The sequence below is a fragment of the Rhinoraja longicauda genome, chromosome 2 (assembly GCF_053455715.1).
Source record: "Rhinoraja longicauda isolate Sanriku21f chromosome 2, sRhiLon1.1, whole genome shotgun sequence".
Classification (NCBI taxonomy): Eukaryota; Metazoa; Chordata; class Chondrichthyes; order Rajiformes; family Arhynchobatidae; genus Rhinoraja; species Rhinoraja longicauda.
Window position 1 is genome coordinate 79,774,873 of NC_135954.1, and position 17,067 is coordinate 79,791,939.

Genomic DNA, 17,067 nt, shown 5'->3' on the forward strand with positions numbered 1-17,067 from the left:
CCGCGCTGGCGATGTTAAGTCCAGCGGCCAAGCCGCACCGGGCACTGAAACGTCCCGCGGCCGAGCCGCACCGGGCACTGAAACGTCCCGCGGCCGAGCCATGCTGGCGATGTTAAGTCCCGCAGCCGAGCCGCGCCGGCGATGGAAGGCCCCGCGAGCGAGCTGCGCCCCGGGGAAGAGACCTAATAAAAGAAAGGTTTCCCCCGCCCCACCCCACCCCCACACCCCACCCCCCCACCACACATACACAGCCAAAAACAGAAACAAAAACCATCCCAACACCGACACAAACAAAAAAAAGAAAAAAAGACAAACAGACTGCCAGAGAGCCGCAGCCGTTAGGCGCAGCCAACTCCTCCCACTGTTCAAATGGAAACAAGCATCTTTATAGACAATTGACTGCAAGCTATGTGCAGGAGCAGTGGGCAGTGGGCAAATAGGAATACAATGGTACGTTGGCCTTTATTGCCAGAGGATTTGCGTAAACGTGACTTATTACAGTAATATACAGTAATCTTATATAATTATTGTACCTGAAAATTTAATTTCACTCTTTTTCCTATAAAGGATAAATTTACTACAAAGGCAATACATTGAGGATTCAACAGTGTGGTTCTTGGGATGGTGGGTCCATGAAATGAAAGCAGATTGAGCGGGGCAGGCCTCAGTCCCTTGGAGTTTAGATGAGATACAGATGCTCCCCAGCTTATGATGCTTCCACTTGCGATAGTTGACATTGCGATGGTGCAAACGGTAGCGAGCCGCAGCTCGCTTCCGGCCACGTGATCGCGTGTATTAAATGCATTTCGACGTACAATATTTTCGGTTTCCGATGGGTTTCTCGGAACGGAACCCCATTGTAAGCTGAGGAGCACCTGTACAATCTTACGGAACCATACAAAGTTCTGGAGGTTCCAACAGGGTAGACATAAGGAGGACAGGGGGCTTGAACTCACATCACATCTCAAAGGAGTGGGGGTAGAGAACTTTAAACACTACATTGAAAACAGTGATTGCTTGATTTCAGGGTATTAAAGGGATCAAGGGAGAGTGGAATAGGACAGGAAAGTGGTTCAGCTGTAAAAAAAATCATGATCCTGTGAAATAGTGAGTAGGTTAGTGGGTTGTGTTGCTTGTATTCCTATTGATACCGTACCAATAATAATTCACACCTTTTACTTCCGTCAGGGCCTCCATACATGTGGCAGATGCCTCTGGAGTTCAGACAAAACTGTTCCAAGCGAGGATAAATTTTACCCTCAGCAGTCAACAACACAGGTTAATGCACTAACAAAAAATGATGGAGATATCAGGTTTATTCTTCTCATCTATTTTTAAACAGAACTGTAGGATGCGCATTCCTCCTGTTCCACTGAATCACGTGTACAAGTAAGGAAGACTGAAGGATAGTGAAGGACAATTGTACACCACGTGAACAAATCGATTTTTATGCGATCAAAACTGCTGGGCAATTCCTCTCTATTTCAGCATCTTTCTCTTCTGCTGCAATATTAACTTCATCTTACTACACAAAACGTCTTGAAAATGTATTGTACATCATACAATTTTCCTCAGTAGCTGAAATCTTTCATAGCTAAAATATGGAATAAAATAAACATATTTCAACTCATATTTTAAAGTGGGCAAATTATAAACCCATCGTCATACAGACAGACACAGGTCCCTTGGCCCAACTTGCCCATGTCGGCCAAGAAGCCCCATCTACACTAGTCCCACCTGTCTGTGTTTGGCCCACATCCCTCTAAAACTTTCCTATCATGTATCTGTCCAAATGTCTTTAAAATGTTGTTAGGTTAAATGTATCATAGGCCAGAACAAACTCCCCTGACAAAAAGCCTCAACCTATCTGATCTCCCGGTTGCCCAGCCCTTTAACTCCCCCTCCCAATCTGACCTTTCTGTCCTGGGCCTCCTCCATTGTCCAACCCCTCCCCTTCCCGGTTCTCCCACCAGTCTTACTGTCTCCGACCACATTCTATCTGTCCCGCCCACTCCCCTGACATCCGTCTGAAGGGTCTCGGCCTGAAATGTCACCCATTCCTTCTCTCCAGAGTTGCTTCAGCATTGTGTCTATAAGCTGACAAACTCACTCCAGCTCCCAACTGTGAGATCCATCAGTCTTCTTCCCCCTTTAATTATTTCCCTGAAACACAGCAAATTATCTCTCTCATATCCATCAACTTGCCTTTGATTTTTGTTTTGCTACTTACCCTCACCAGAATAAATTGGAGTAGCTGATTAACCTATCAACAAGTCTTTCAGATGTGGGAGGAAAGCTGTGGAGCATGGGGTGACAGGAAGAACGTGCAAACTCCACAGACAATAGTTCAGATTGAACCTGGGTCACTGGGCAGGAACATCTGATGAGCACACTCTGATCTTTCACTACACTCCTGGACAAGTGGCCCCCAATATACTTTGTAACCTCAGCATTGCGCTAACCATGGTTAGTAGGGTAAAGCCAGTTCTATTTGTTTGAAAGGAGTTGCTGATTTTCAATTAGAAGTTCAGTTTAGGAAAGGATTATAAAAATACTTTGACTCTTGTGATGACACGTTCCCTTTAAAGCCTGTTCCGATCCCGGCCACAAGCAAACGAGCCGTGGTTGGATCCAATTAATGGTTAGTGGACAAATTAATCTGATTTTTATCCTGAGTTGGGCCGATGGGTCCGTTTCCACTATTACTCGATTTTGCAACGTCTCTCTTTATCTCACAGCTTTTTATCTTCTTCCCTTCTCTGTCTTTGATCCACCCATCTGCCAACACCCCCCCCCCCCCCCCCCCCGCATCCACCTATCACTTGAAGAGCTGAGGCCTTGAGCATTTTTGTTGTTAATCCTCACTGGCTACAGGAATGGTGCCAAAAGATTGGAGACCACAAATGTTGAACTGTGATTTAAAGAGGCATAAAGATAAACCAAGTAATTATAGAGCAATTATTGCAACTTTGTTTGTGGGCAGATTATTGGAATAATTCTGAGGCGCAATACAAACCTGTTTAGATAGAGAACAGGTTCATCGAGAACTGTCAGGATGGATTTGTCATGCCTGACAAAACTTAATTGAATTAGTTGCAAAGGTAACCAGCCTGATTGATATAGAGTGCAAGTGACATGCATCACATCGAGTCCAGCACAGTCCCATGTGGCTGGCTGGCCAGTACAGTAAAAGTTCATGGGATGAAGAGGAGTGCAGCAAGTTGGAGACAATTTTCACTCAGTGAGAGTACGGGTGTATTTGTGTCAGGAAACCTATTGCCAGTGAGATGCCACAAGACTTAGAACTCCCATCGGTATTAAGGAATTTTTTTTTTTTAAAGAGACAGCACGACTCTAAGAAATCGAAAAATGGGATGAGAAACAGTAAACACATTTATAAAAGGAAATTTAGATTTAATAATTCCGTTTATTATTTTAAATTTGAACCAGCAAAATGGATTAGGAAAATCCTACTGGTGTGGTAATTTAGATTCTGAGGAAGGTGTTTGAAAATAATCCACATGCTTGGAGCACGAGTAAATGGATGTAATAAATGAGCAGGTTTGAAAATTGGTTGATGGATGGAAAATGGAGTGGAAATAAACACATCAAATGTCATAGTTGCAACTTGGCTGATGATACACAGCTGGGTGGGATTGAGAGTAGAGAGGAGGATGTAAAGAGCCTTTATAAGGACAGACCAGCTGTGGCAGTGGGCAAACATTACATGGAAATCGCAAAGCTGTATAGCTTGGTAGGTTGAGAGATAGAAAATTACGTTGTTGCTCCTTGCGTAAGAATCACAAATGTAATTATTAGGTAGACAAGCAACTAGGAAGTGTACCTCCAGCTTCAGGGACAGTTTCTTCCCATGTGTTATCAGGCAACTGAACCATCCAACCAACAACTCGAGAGCAGTCCTGAACTACTATCTACCTCGTTGGCAACCCTCTCACTATCCTTGATCGGACTTTACTGGCTTCATCTTGCACTAAGCGTTATTCACATTATTCCCTTTATCATGTATCTGAACAGTGAATAGTCATGTATTGTCATTCTGATGACTGGTTAGCACTCAACAAAAGCTTTTCACTGTACCTCCGTGCACGTGACAATAAACTCAACTCAAATTGAAGATAAAAGATACGTTGGCCTTTATTTAAAGGGAATTTGAGTACAAAAGTGACGATTTACTACTCCCATTATATAGGGGCCTGACACTAATGATGCGTTACGAGCAGGTTTGTCTGCTTGACCCACGGAAGAGTCATAAGGAATGCATCAAAGATTTGCCTTGTTGATTCCTGGAATGGAGATTGCGGACTGAGAGAATAATCATGGTGGGCCTATACTCTCAAGAATTTAGAGGGAGGTGTAGGCTTATTGAAAAAAAAAAAACATACTAAATTCCTTTGGGGCTTTACAGAATGGATAACAGATGAGATTTTCCCAGAACCAAAGCCCCAAAAATGCCAGGCAATGCCCATTTTCAACATGTGGTGGTCTAACCAAAATAAAACCCCCAAAAAGCCTGAAACTCCCTTGGCAGCTAAGCTCCGATTCTAACCGACTGCACTTGACATTCAATGTTATGACCATTGCTGAGACCCCAGCAGTAACAGCCCCATGACCTCCATTGTCAAGAAAGATGTGAGCAGTTGGCATAAGAGAACACTGCCTCTTGCAAAATCCTCTTCAGGTAACACAGAATTCTGGGTTGGAAATACATTAGTTCCTTTATCATTACTGGATCCAAATCCTGAAACTGCTTCCTTAATAATTCTGTGACCATCCCTTCGTCAAATGGGATCCCTTCGTCCCATCCCTGTACTATTAAGGAGCGGCAATAAAATCTAGTTTAGTTATAATAGTCATTTGGGCCAAGGTACATTGAAAAACTTCAGTTTGTGTGTTATCCAGTCAAAAATCCTATACATGAATACAATCAAGTTGTTGCCAGAGAAGGGATGTAACATTTAATAGTCAGACCCTGAAAAGTGAGTAAATCTTAAAGAATGTAGCTCTTTTTGTGGTACATAATAATGGCTTAAACATGAATGTACAGGTCTTAATGATTTTTAAGGCTAAACAAAAATTGGACATGTTATCAGGGTGGATGAAAGCTTTAACTGCAGGACAGGAAAGTCTGTTCAGAGAAGAATGGTCTGAAGAAGTGCAACAAACAAGAGAATACATAATTGATGAGAAGTGGAGTGGCCTTGGAATATGTGCCCATAGATCTTTAAAGATAGCACGATGTCAATAACGTAGTTAAAAAGGCACTTGGCATGTTTTCTTTCATTTGTGGTGAGAAAGTACGCAAGAGCAAGGAGATAATGTTGTATTCAATGCGAGTCAAATTGCAGCTTGAATACCACATGCAGTTTTGAACAGCACATTGCAGGAAAGAGGTGATTACACTGGGGAGAGTTCAGAGAATTTATATGAGAATGTTGCTAGGACTAGAAAATTATAGCTAAGAGAAGCGATTGGATAGACTAGTTTAGAACAGAAAACCAAGAGGGAATTGTGAAGTATATAACTCACTTGTACGTCTTGTGAGGTATGTCAATGTAAATAGGAAGGATCCAGGCACTGGTTTGAAATAATCGACAGGAGTTTTTGAGGGTATTTTTCTTTAAAACCAAAACGTTGGAAGGGATCTGGAACAGATCGACTAAGGAACATCATCCCTCTTCATATTCAAAACGTACTTGGATGTGACCTGTAGGGTTACAGACTGGACCTGCTGTACGTTGGGATTAGGCTGGGAAATAATTTATCGATCAGCAAGCACCAGTCCTAAATGTCCTCCTACATGTCATCATTTTGTTTATGATCCTATAAAAGCTTCCTCTCAAGCACTTGCACCGATTGTTTTGAAAGGGCTTGCACTGTTGAGAGGTGAATTTGAGTACTGCCGCATACTAACTGCAGTGCATGAAGTAGCTGGCTACTGAAAACTCACATCACATCTCTTTCCGACACAGGATGTGCATTTGGGAAAGCCAGAGCACTAATTACATGCACATTTTATTGTAGATTTTTCTCTTTGGAAAATCTCTCCTCATTGCAATTAGTGTTTAGTTGCCAAAAAAGTTAGGCTTTGATATAAACAGTCTTCAATAATCACCTGGGCAGCATCGACAGTAATTAGGATATCTCCATTTTCTAAGAACTATTGAACACTGACCTAGAAACACAGCAAGTGTTTCTTCATTTTTATTGGTTTGTTTTGAATCAACATTAAAATATCCAAATTCTTCAATTATCACCCAAATTTGCTTTAAATTGAAAATTCAGTGCACAGTTGCAAAGCAGAAAATTTCACAAAGGAAGACATTTCTGAGAGTATCAGGTCAATTTTACCAGATATCAAGTCATCCAAATAACTTGGCTGATCCTCTTTTATTTTTCAAAGACACCAAATGTCCTAAACTAAATTTACTGTTAATTGAGTGTGAACATGGGTCCCGGCCTGAAACGTCATCTACCCATGTTCTCCAGAGATGCTGTCTGAACTGCTGAATTACTCAGCACGCTTTGTCTTTCTTTGATTTTAATTCCTAGTAATGTGAAAAGTGGTGTTTGCCTTCCACCCCAGATCCAAGAATATTCTTATGCTGCCAAACACATGCAGCTCCCCCGTAAAAGCAAGCTAACTCTTTTGTCCGAAGACACAAGGGATTACAGGTAGTGAAACGTAGAACACTAAAACCGCACTGATGGAGGAACTCAGGTCAAGTAGCATCTGTGGAGGGAAGGGGATGGTTGGCATTTTGGGTCGGGACACTGCATCAGGCCCAAGAGTCGAAAGGGTGTACAAAGTGGTGAGTGTGCGGCAAGGGAGGGGCTGACAGGCACTGGTAGCAGATGAAAGGGATGAAGGGAAGGTGCAGCCAGATGGAAGAGGGGAAGGGGTGCAGGAACATCTGCGTTCTTCCACAAGAGCCATCCTGAGCTCCTGGTAGAACGTCATTTCAATTCCTCTTTTCATTTCCATTCCCACACTGACCTGTCTGTCCTCAGCCTTCTGCACTGCCAAAGCAAGGAAAAATGGAAACTGGAGAACAACACATTGCATTCCACCTGGGTAGTCCAATTTCAGGTAACTTGAACCCCCCTGTGCCCTATTCCCTCATTCTGATCCACCCAGGGTATCCTTTCCCCAACCTGGTCACCTGCTATACTTTTGGTGCCTGACCCTGTCAACCAACAGATCACACCTGCCCACATCCCTTTCTTATCTCATCCACTCATCACAAAGTGCTGGAGTAACTGTGCGGATCAGGTAGCATATGTGTAGGAAATGGATAAGCGACGTTTTGGGTCGGGACTCTTCTTTGTCTACAAAAGAAATGCACTGACCACAACCATTTTGCTTCAGGAATGGGTCCAAGCAGTGAACAGTTCAATTTCCAACATTGCATTTGAAATGAAACATGTTAACAACTGAAAAGGCAAAACAGTCTGAAGTTTAAAAAGAACTGCGGATGCTGGAAATTTGAAACAAAACAGAAGATGTTGGAAAGACTCAGCATGTCGCACATCTATGAAAATAGAAGCTGATTTGACACTTCAGGTCTCGGCCCTTTGACTTTAAACATTAACATTTGCCACCATAGATCCTGCCTGATCTGCTGAATGCTTCCAGCATGTTCCGCTTCTGCTCCATATTGTGAACATGACCCAGTTGAACTTCCTGTTACCAAAACATTTCTATTTGATTCATCATATCATATCATATCATCATATATATACAGCCGGAAACACATCATAACAGCTCATTTCAATAGGAGGACCAGCAGAGAACAATAACTAGCCACACGGTACCTGGAATTGTGCCGCATGTCAAAACAAAATATGTAACGGCCCATCCCGTCAGAGCCAGAGCCCCTCAGGTCGAAGACTCGATGGCAGGAGCCTCGCGGGCTGAAGGTGGAGCCTCGCGAGTCAACGAAGCCAACGGTGCCTGGGTCTGCAGAGCCCGCGGCTGCAGCCTGGCGCCACGGAAACGCCTGGAAAGTACTCGACAGCGATAACGGAGAGGTTGGTGTGGCAGTCGATGATGACGCCAACAGACGGACCAGGCGGATACATTAACGTGAGGACACCGCTGCTGGGGAAGGAACAAAGATGGACCTGGCCTGGGGGGACCGCCATGACAAAGAGGGGAGAACAAAGGGGAACCCGGCCGGGGGGGGGGACCGCCATGACAAAAGGGGGAGAACAAAGGGGGACCTGGCACAGGGGTACTTTGTAACTGCCCTTTATGAGCAACTATTTGCATACCTTGTGTATGCAAGCAAAGAATCTCACTGACTTGTCACATGTGATAATAAAGTATTCATTCATTCGTTTTCCTCATCACCTCCCTCTCCCAATCCCCTATCCCGCGGATAAACATGTACAGTGTCTCCAACAGACATTTGCTGATATACACCTGCTAGGTTTATCCATGGAGAATAGCTATTCAGGCAAGGAACTACCATCTTCTGTCAACACACAAACTGTCGTGTAAAGAATTGTATTTCACTCTCAAATGGATCAGTCATCATTCCGAAAGGTTAGAAAAGCTGCTATTTATGCAAAAATGTTCTTGTGGGAAATGCCAAACAAGTTAGTTGGACAGCAAAAGGAAGTTACAATGAACACAAAGGGAGAGTGAGTTGAATTGACTAAAAAGGAAAGTTTCAATTGAAAAAATGCAAGGACAACCAAACATGCTGGAAATTATCACTGCTCTCCGAGTTATACGCAATTTGACTTGCATATTGGACTGTTCTTCACAGTCCGAAGAAGGCTCCCAACCCGAAATGTCGCCTAGCCATTCCCACCAACGATGCTGCCTGTCCTGCTGAGTTCCTCCAGCACTGGGTTTTGCTCAAGATTCCATCTCACAGATCTTTTATTGTCACTGGGCTTACATTTAGAAACTCTTTCCCCAATGACAGTACGCGAGGATCTGCATCAGAATACATGCAGTGGTCCAAGGAAGCTGTTATAGGTAAGGACGTAATGCTGAGGCTTTATCGGGCACTGGCCGGACGGCAGTTTTAAGTATTGCGAGTAGTTTTGGGCCCCATATCTGAGGAGGGATGCCTGGCATTGCAATGGGTCCAGAAGTGCTTGACAAAAATGTTCTAAGCGATTTATTCACAAAATGCTGGAGTAACTCAGCAGGTCAGGCAGCATCTCGGGAGAGAAGGAATGGGTGAGGTTTCGGGTCGAGACCCTTCTTCAGACTTATGTTCTAAGCGATGTTTGGGTTAATGTATGCAGTGTTTGACAGATCTGGGCCTGTGCTAACTGGACATAAGAAGGATGATCGCATTGAAACTTACCGAATAATGAAAGACTTAGATAGAGTGGATGTGGAGAGGATGCTTCCATTGGTGGGACAGTCTAGATAGAACCAGAGGGCACAGCCTCAGAATAAAAGGAGGTACCTATAGAAAGGAGATGAGGAGTAATTTCTTTATCAGGTCAAACTGTGGAATTCATTGCCACAGACAGCTGCGGAGACCAAGTCTTTGGGTACTTTTCCAGCGGAGATAGGTTCTTGATCGGTAAGGGTGTCAAATGTTATGAGGAGAAGGCAGGAGAAGCCATGATTGAATGGCAGAGCAGACTCAATGGGTCAAATGGCCTAATTCTGCTCCTATGACTTATGAACTTATTTTGGGGAATAGATTCTGCACAGGCAAGTTATTATTATATACCATTCCTGAAGATTTTATCATGGGATTTTTGGACACACATATCAAATTAAGTCAGGTCATAACTTTTATGAATGTGTCTGGATTTGCATTTAAAACACCATTGAGGTCCTGGTCCCTGTTCCAGATCTGGTCTACCTGCAGCAGGCATCTCAGTGTATGCCAAGGTGCTGGATAACACCATCAACACTTTCTCCAATTTGGTTCACAATAGTTGAGAAGGACTTTGTACTTTGATGCCAATAGCTGCACAGTGAGAGGTTTCAACAGTGAAAGAGAAGGCAAAGGGAAATACAAATATAAAAACAAATTAGGTCATTCTAACCACAAGCTCCCAGTCTTCATTGCTTTCCTCCCCCCCCCCCCCCAATTACGCCTCACTTCTCAACACTGGAAAATCTCACCTTCAGTAATCTTAACAAATTCAGACCAACCTCCTGTTAATTCAGGATTCAAAAATACCAACAAATTCCCAACTCTGTTCTTTCATCCTCGAAGGTGACTGCAGGCTCCAAATTAAGTAATCTCAGTGGAGTTCCCTTGCTGATCTGTATGTTGAGGAGAGATTTCCATTACATAAGATCCCTGCTTGTGTGTAATCACCATCTACTACCACCAATTTAAATTATATGATTAAGGTTTTAAGTAGTACATATACATTGCGAATGGAAAGCTGTCCTTTGTTATAATTTGCTGGTGTCATTGATTTAAAAGGGTAATAAATACTTTCTATAATGCAAATTAAATCAGGATCTGTTGGAAAGTGTCCTTTTTTGGTCATCGTCCTTTTTTGGGAGGTTGATCTATTTCTGCACGTTTTCTTGTTATATCTCAAGTTAAGTTGATGCCTTCAGGAAAAATGCAAAGTGGAATGAGCAATTTGCACTTTAGTCCACTGGCATTAAACATTTGCAGCTGTGTCAAATCATTAAACAACATGAACTGGCATCAGGATTACACAAAATAGCCCGAACCCTTGGGCTACAACAGTTTGCTTTAGAAAATGAACATTAAAAAATAATACTGGGAATACATAATTCTCCACTATATCTGCCAGCTTAGCTAAGTTAAATCCTTTCATTCACAAGTCAAGAGCTCAGGGTGTCCTTAAATTGAATCTCTCCCAATGAGAGCAAATCATTCTTTTCAGAAGAATCCATATCAATGAATCTTGACATTAACAACGCTTTCTATTTATACCTGATTAATAGGTTACATGCATTGCTCTGGAGTGACCTTATCACGATTTCAACAATTACAGTAATTTACAATTGAGATGGGTACCCACAGTGTCTCCATATTGGTAACTTGAAGATGAGGATACTTGATTATTTTTCTTTGCTCATTACTGTGGCCTACAGTACTCATAGAAGGATGAGGGGGGATCTTATTGAAACATATAAGATAATTAGGGGATTGGACACGTTAGGGGCAGGAAACATGTTCCCAATGTTGGGGGAGTCCAGAACAAGGGGCCACAGTTTAAGAATAAGGGGTAGGCCATTTAGAACGGAGATGAGGAAGAACTTTTTCAGTCAGAGAGTGGTGAAGGTGTGGAATTCTCTGCCTCAGAAGGCAGTGGAGGCCAGTTCGTTGGATGCTTTCAAGAGAGCTGGATAGAGCTCTTAAGGATAGCGGAGTGAGGGGGTATGGGGAGAAGGCAGGAACGGGGTACTGATTGAGAGTGATCAGCCATGATCGCATTGAATGGCGGTGCTGGCTCGAAGGGCTGAATGGCCTACTCCTGCACCTATTGTCTATTATGTGTTAGTACAAGTCAAAAAATAAATACCATGTGCAATCCTGGCAAAATTTATTTTAGTCACACTGCTTCAGCTAACAAAGATGCATCCCTTATTTCCCCGATGATACATTATCTTTTTTAGCAGCAAGATTTGGTGCACTAAACATGTAAGGTTGATCAGGATTTGTTAGCATATAAATCCTGGAATGACGTGCAACGTATTAATGGTTTGGGAACAGCCCCATTCCCCAGCCCACATCAAATTGCAGAGTTGTGGATGTCGCCCAGACCATCACACAAATTAACTTCACTTCCATTGACTCCATCTACACTTCACGCTGGACTCGGCTAGGCCGCCAGCATAATAAATGCCCTGTCTCAACCCGGTCACTCCCATCAAGCGAAAGGTACAGTAGTTTGAAAACACACACCTGCAGATTCAGGGACAATTTTGTCCCAGCTGTTATCAGGCAATTGAATAGTTCTCTCATCAACTAGAATGCAGTCCTAACCTCCCATCTGCTTCATTGGTGAACTTGAACTATCGTTATTCGGACCTTGTCAGACTACAATGTTACATCTTGAACTAAATGTTGTACATTTATCCTTTATCTGTGCACTGTGGATGTCTTAATTGTATTTATGTATGGTCTTTTCTTTAACTGGAGAGCATACAAAAAAAAAGCTTTTCAAAGTACCTCAGTACACATGACAATATAAATTAAACTTCGAGTCTGCACAATAGTTTCGAGTCTGCACAATTTTTCAGGACCTGCAAGTGAAAGTATCATTTAGAGATGTTGCAGGTGGAGGCATTTGACGATTTAAATTATAGTGTGGTTCAAATTAGCTGGATAATGAGATGTATTCTGATAAAATAGCAAAAAACCTGGAATGTTAATTCTTCTTTTTGCTTCACAGATGATGTCTGAGAGTATTTTCAGCATTTTTGGGTTTTTTTCCTTTTAAAAAAGATTCTGAAGACCTTTCATTTCAATGGAGATTTTATCATTATATGGAAAAAAGAATGAGGTGGTAACATCTTTCAATTATTATTGTTTGCAGTAATATTTTTCATTATTTTAAATGTTTTCAGGTATTTTGTTTTACTTTTCAAAAGTAGCGATTTTTAAAATTCTCAGCGTTATATTTAAAATAGCATTGACACGCTGCTTCAGAATTTCAGAACACAGCCCGACACACATCAGGGACAATTGACACTTATACCAAGCCAATTAACCTGTAAGTCTTTGGAGTGCGAGGGAAAATCGGAGCACCCAGAGAAAACCCACGCAGGTCATGGGGAGAATGTACAAACTCCGTACATACAGCACCCGTAGTTGGGATCGAACCCGGGTCTCTGGCGCTGCAAGCGCTGTAAGGCAGCAACTTTACTGCTGCGCCACGTGCCGCTGCCTTACAGCGCATGCAGCGCCAGAGACCCGGGTTCGAACCCAGACTACGGGTACTGTCTGTATAGAGTTTGTACTTTTTTCCTGTGACCGTGAGGATTTTCTCTGAGATCTTCGGTTTCCTCCCACTCTCCAAAGATGTACAGGTTTGTAGGTTAATTGACTTGGAATAAAATATAAATTGTGCCTCGTGTGTGTAGGGCAGCGTTTATGTGTGGGGATCGCTGGTTGGTGCGGACTCAGTGGGCCGAAGGGCCCATTTCCGTGCTGTATCTCTAAACTAAACTCTACTGCTGTGCCACCGTGCCGCCCAGAATGTTAGGGGTGAAGCGGGACATGAGTGTCAAGCAAAGCCAATGAAGCGAGACACGTGTCAAGCGACGTTTTCTTTATTCCTCAAGCACCAACAGCTCCCCAAACCCCAACCAGTTCAACTCCTCCTGGAACTCCACTACCAACTGCCCCTCCTCCCCATTTCAAGTTCCGTGACCCCACCCCCCGAGCCGAGGGTTCGCACCACGCGTGGCTCACCACCAGGGACTGCCATGGGGGCATGCTTGTTCTGGCCACTCAACTGGCCCAATTAGGTGACAAAAAGACTCGATCACACTCCTAGTGTTGGTGGTTGTTAGCAGACATGACTTCCATACAGATGTGTACAGGAAAGTCTGTTCAATAGTGCTATCTATCTTAGTGGCCAGTAGTGGCAATGAATTCCACTGAGCACAGTCTGGGCCAACGTTAAAATGAGAAGAAAATATAAAAAAAGGACAAGTTAGGAAGTGACCAAAAGTTAGCAAAATGGAATTGATGAATTAGAATCTTAACTAAATGGTCTCTTTAAAGATCTTTCCCTTTCTAAAAAAACAGAGAGACAACTTTTATTTTATGCCATAATTATTTGAGATGGTGCTTCAAATCTCCAAGATTCACACAAGTCGGAAAAAAAGACAAGAAAAGTCAATTTAAAACAAATTCTCACTGATACATCAAAAGGTTTTGTTAAATGCAAAACTGCACATCTAGTGATAAATCAATAACACAATCCTGCATTAAATTTGCTTTTCCCCCCCTCAAATTTATACACATCATAATCTTGGTTGAAACTTCAAAGTATTCTGAAAGAAACTGTTGGAGAAGCTATTGTTTGGATGAGATGCTGAAATAAAGTCTATTCTTAAAGGAGAACACAAAAGATCCCTTGGCTCTCTCAGAAAGCTGGCACGTTGTCCCTGATGTCCTGCAACAACATATATTTCCACAATGAACCACGAAAGTAAAAGTCAATGGTCAATTATCTCACTACTGTTTGTTGGAGCACACTGTGCAATATTTAGTGCTTCCTTTCCAATACAGGCTGTCCCCAGGTCATAGTCATACAGCGGGGAAACAGGACCTTTGGCCCGACTAGCCCACACCGACCAATATGTCCCCTCTACACTAGTCCTCCTTGCCTGCATTTAACCCATATACCCCAAAGCCTGTTCCAACCATGTACCTATCTAATTGCTTCTTGAACGTTGCGATGGATCCTGCCTCAACTACCTCCTCCCGCAACTCGTTCCATACACCCACCACTCTGAGTGAAAAGGTACCCATCAGATTCCTATAAAACCTTTTCCCATTTCAACTTAAACCTATGCCCTCTGGTTCTCGATTCCCCAACTCTGGGCAAGAGACTCTATGCACCCACCCGATCTGTTCCTCTCATGACTTTATACACCTCTATAAGATCAGAATAAGGTAACAAATAGATTCCTTTTTTTAAAAACAGACATCGAGAAATCAATGTTGTTAATAAATTGGAAAATGTAAAAAGAAAAACTACTCAGTATGGTAGTCATACCTCTACAGTCTTGTAACGAATGGCATCAAAAGCACATAAGTCTCATAAGAACAATGACTAAAAGTGGAAAGAAATGAAAAACTAGTTCTGCCATTTCGGAATAAACACATTGTTCATGAATGTACTACATATGTTAAACTTTTAAATTTAACAATATAATGGGAACTCATGTGTATGTAAGAATGCCCATAGTCAGGTGTTTGTAAATCAGAGATCAGCATTACAACTGTGACTACACTACAAAAGATCAGTATTACAACTGTGACTACACTACAAAAGATGTTTTGGGTTATGTTTGCCTTCTTCAATCTGATGGGAGTAGAGGAGAGATGGATGGTAGAAAGAGGGGAGGAGAAATGTGTGACAAGATCCAGGAGAGGATTAATTGGCAAATGAGTCTGGTGGGGACGGAAAAGTGGAAATAGTAACCAAGGCTAAAGATTACAAGGGCAGACCAAAAGATGCAAGCGAGGAAGTTGGATAAGGAAGTAAGGTGAGGAGCAGCACAGTGGCATGAACATGATGGGCTGAAGGGCCTGTTCTGTGATGTATGATTATGACCTTTGATTAATTCACAACTAGTCAGCCGCTACATAATGAAAGATACTAAAATATGTCTCATAACTTAAAAGCCTTGAAATGAGCTCTTCTTGCCTGACAATTTCAACTAATTGGAATTAAAAGCATTACCTTTCCAGAAAACAGTGGTCTGGTCAAAGGAGAATCTCATCACATATTTAAGACTTTCAATTATTATTATCAAGCAGTTTCAGAATTAAGTTCAAGACAACATTTTATTCCACAAACACATGAAACGATTGGTCGGTAAATATAGGAATCACAAAAGGAAAAGACGGTAAATAAAATACATAAATAATTTTTTTTAAGCTGTCAGACTATTAAAGGTTAATTCTGTTTTTCTTTCCACAGACACTACCTGACTTGCTGAGAATTTCCAGCACTCACAAGAGGAGTTACAGGAAGGGTTAAGAAAATAACCATTAAATATGTGAAGCCGAAGTCACTCTGGGCCCTCAAGCCTGTACTTCCATTCAATATGACTCTTAGTTTCTGCTGCTTTCTCTCTCCTGTGCCAGAAATTACGAATTTGTTGAATGCTATGGGGAGGGGGAAGGGAATAAATGCAAAGCTCGGAACGCAACTAACATAATTCCTGCAACGATAGTCCAGAAAGGAAGTCTGCGGAGGTTGGAACAGGATCCTGTGTGGAATATCTCCATGGGTATAAGAATCAGGGAAAGGAAAGAAAACTTTTACAAACCGCCCTGGTTAGAAACTCTGCACGATAAATTTATAGATCACTGTTCCGACTATTGAGAGTGGTGGGAAAGAAAATAAGTTGATAAGCAAGGAGTTACAACTTCCCCAACTATTTGAAGAACCACCCCCATTTCCTCCCAAAGAAATTGGCCTGCAAGCCTGAAGCATTTCCAGTTGCCCTCAGAGTAAACGTGTGGACATTCAGTTCAGTTTACTTGTTGCATGTTAACCAGTCAGCAGAAAGACAATACATGATTACAATTGATCTATTCACGGCGTATAGATGCACGTTGAATAATGTTCAGTGCAAGGTAAAGCCAGGAAACTCCAATCATTGATAGTCCGAGGGTCATCAAAGAGATAGATAGTCATTCTTTGCTCGCTGTTCAACCCCTTTTCTGCCAAAATCAGCACTCCCATTGCTCGAGGGTATTGGCCATCAAACATTGAGTACTTTCTAAGAAGGTCTGCTAGCACATCAATGATGATTCAAGTCAAAATCTATTTCTGAAACTCCGAGGATCTCCCCTCAATAGAGAACACTAATAATTAGCCGCGTAAATCTCTATTCTACATCTACTCAGTTTTTTTCTGCCAATTTTCTTTGCACTCATTTCCTCAAAATAACAATGTCTTGTTATTATATGAATATAGACTGCAAATATTTATTCTGAATGTATGTCAATGTGGAGTATATTGGCTGATATGCAAGCACTGCTGTTTAAAAAAATAATTATTATTTGCATATTATGTGCATAATCAGTCAGAGAAATTCAAGTTCTGGATTTTTTAAAGACTTAATTTTGCCGAATTTGTTAATTGGTTACTGTAAGTAGCCAATAAAAGTATGCCTTTGGTATTCATTGACCGTGTACCACCGTGTCAATCCACTTAAACCCCTCTAATCTTTATCGGTCGTTGTATTGGGAATTATTAAGTCTTTCTTTCGCGGTTAAATGTTCGTGGATAATTGTCAAATAAGGTAGCAATTTTAACAATGAAAAATATTTAACAATTCACCATTTGAACACAATAGTTTAAATTTATACTGTTGTGTGCATCATA

General features: G+C 42.0%; 1 protein-coding gene across 1 annotated transcript in view; it reads right to left on the reverse strand.

Annotated features, from left to right (window-relative positions):
• The window catches only part of bzw2 (basic leucine zipper and W2 domains 2), a 60,231-nt gene that overhangs the window by 36,271 nt on the left and 6,893 nt on the right, over positions 1–17,067 (reverse strand). The gene's annotated exons all lie outside the window — the stretch shown is intronic.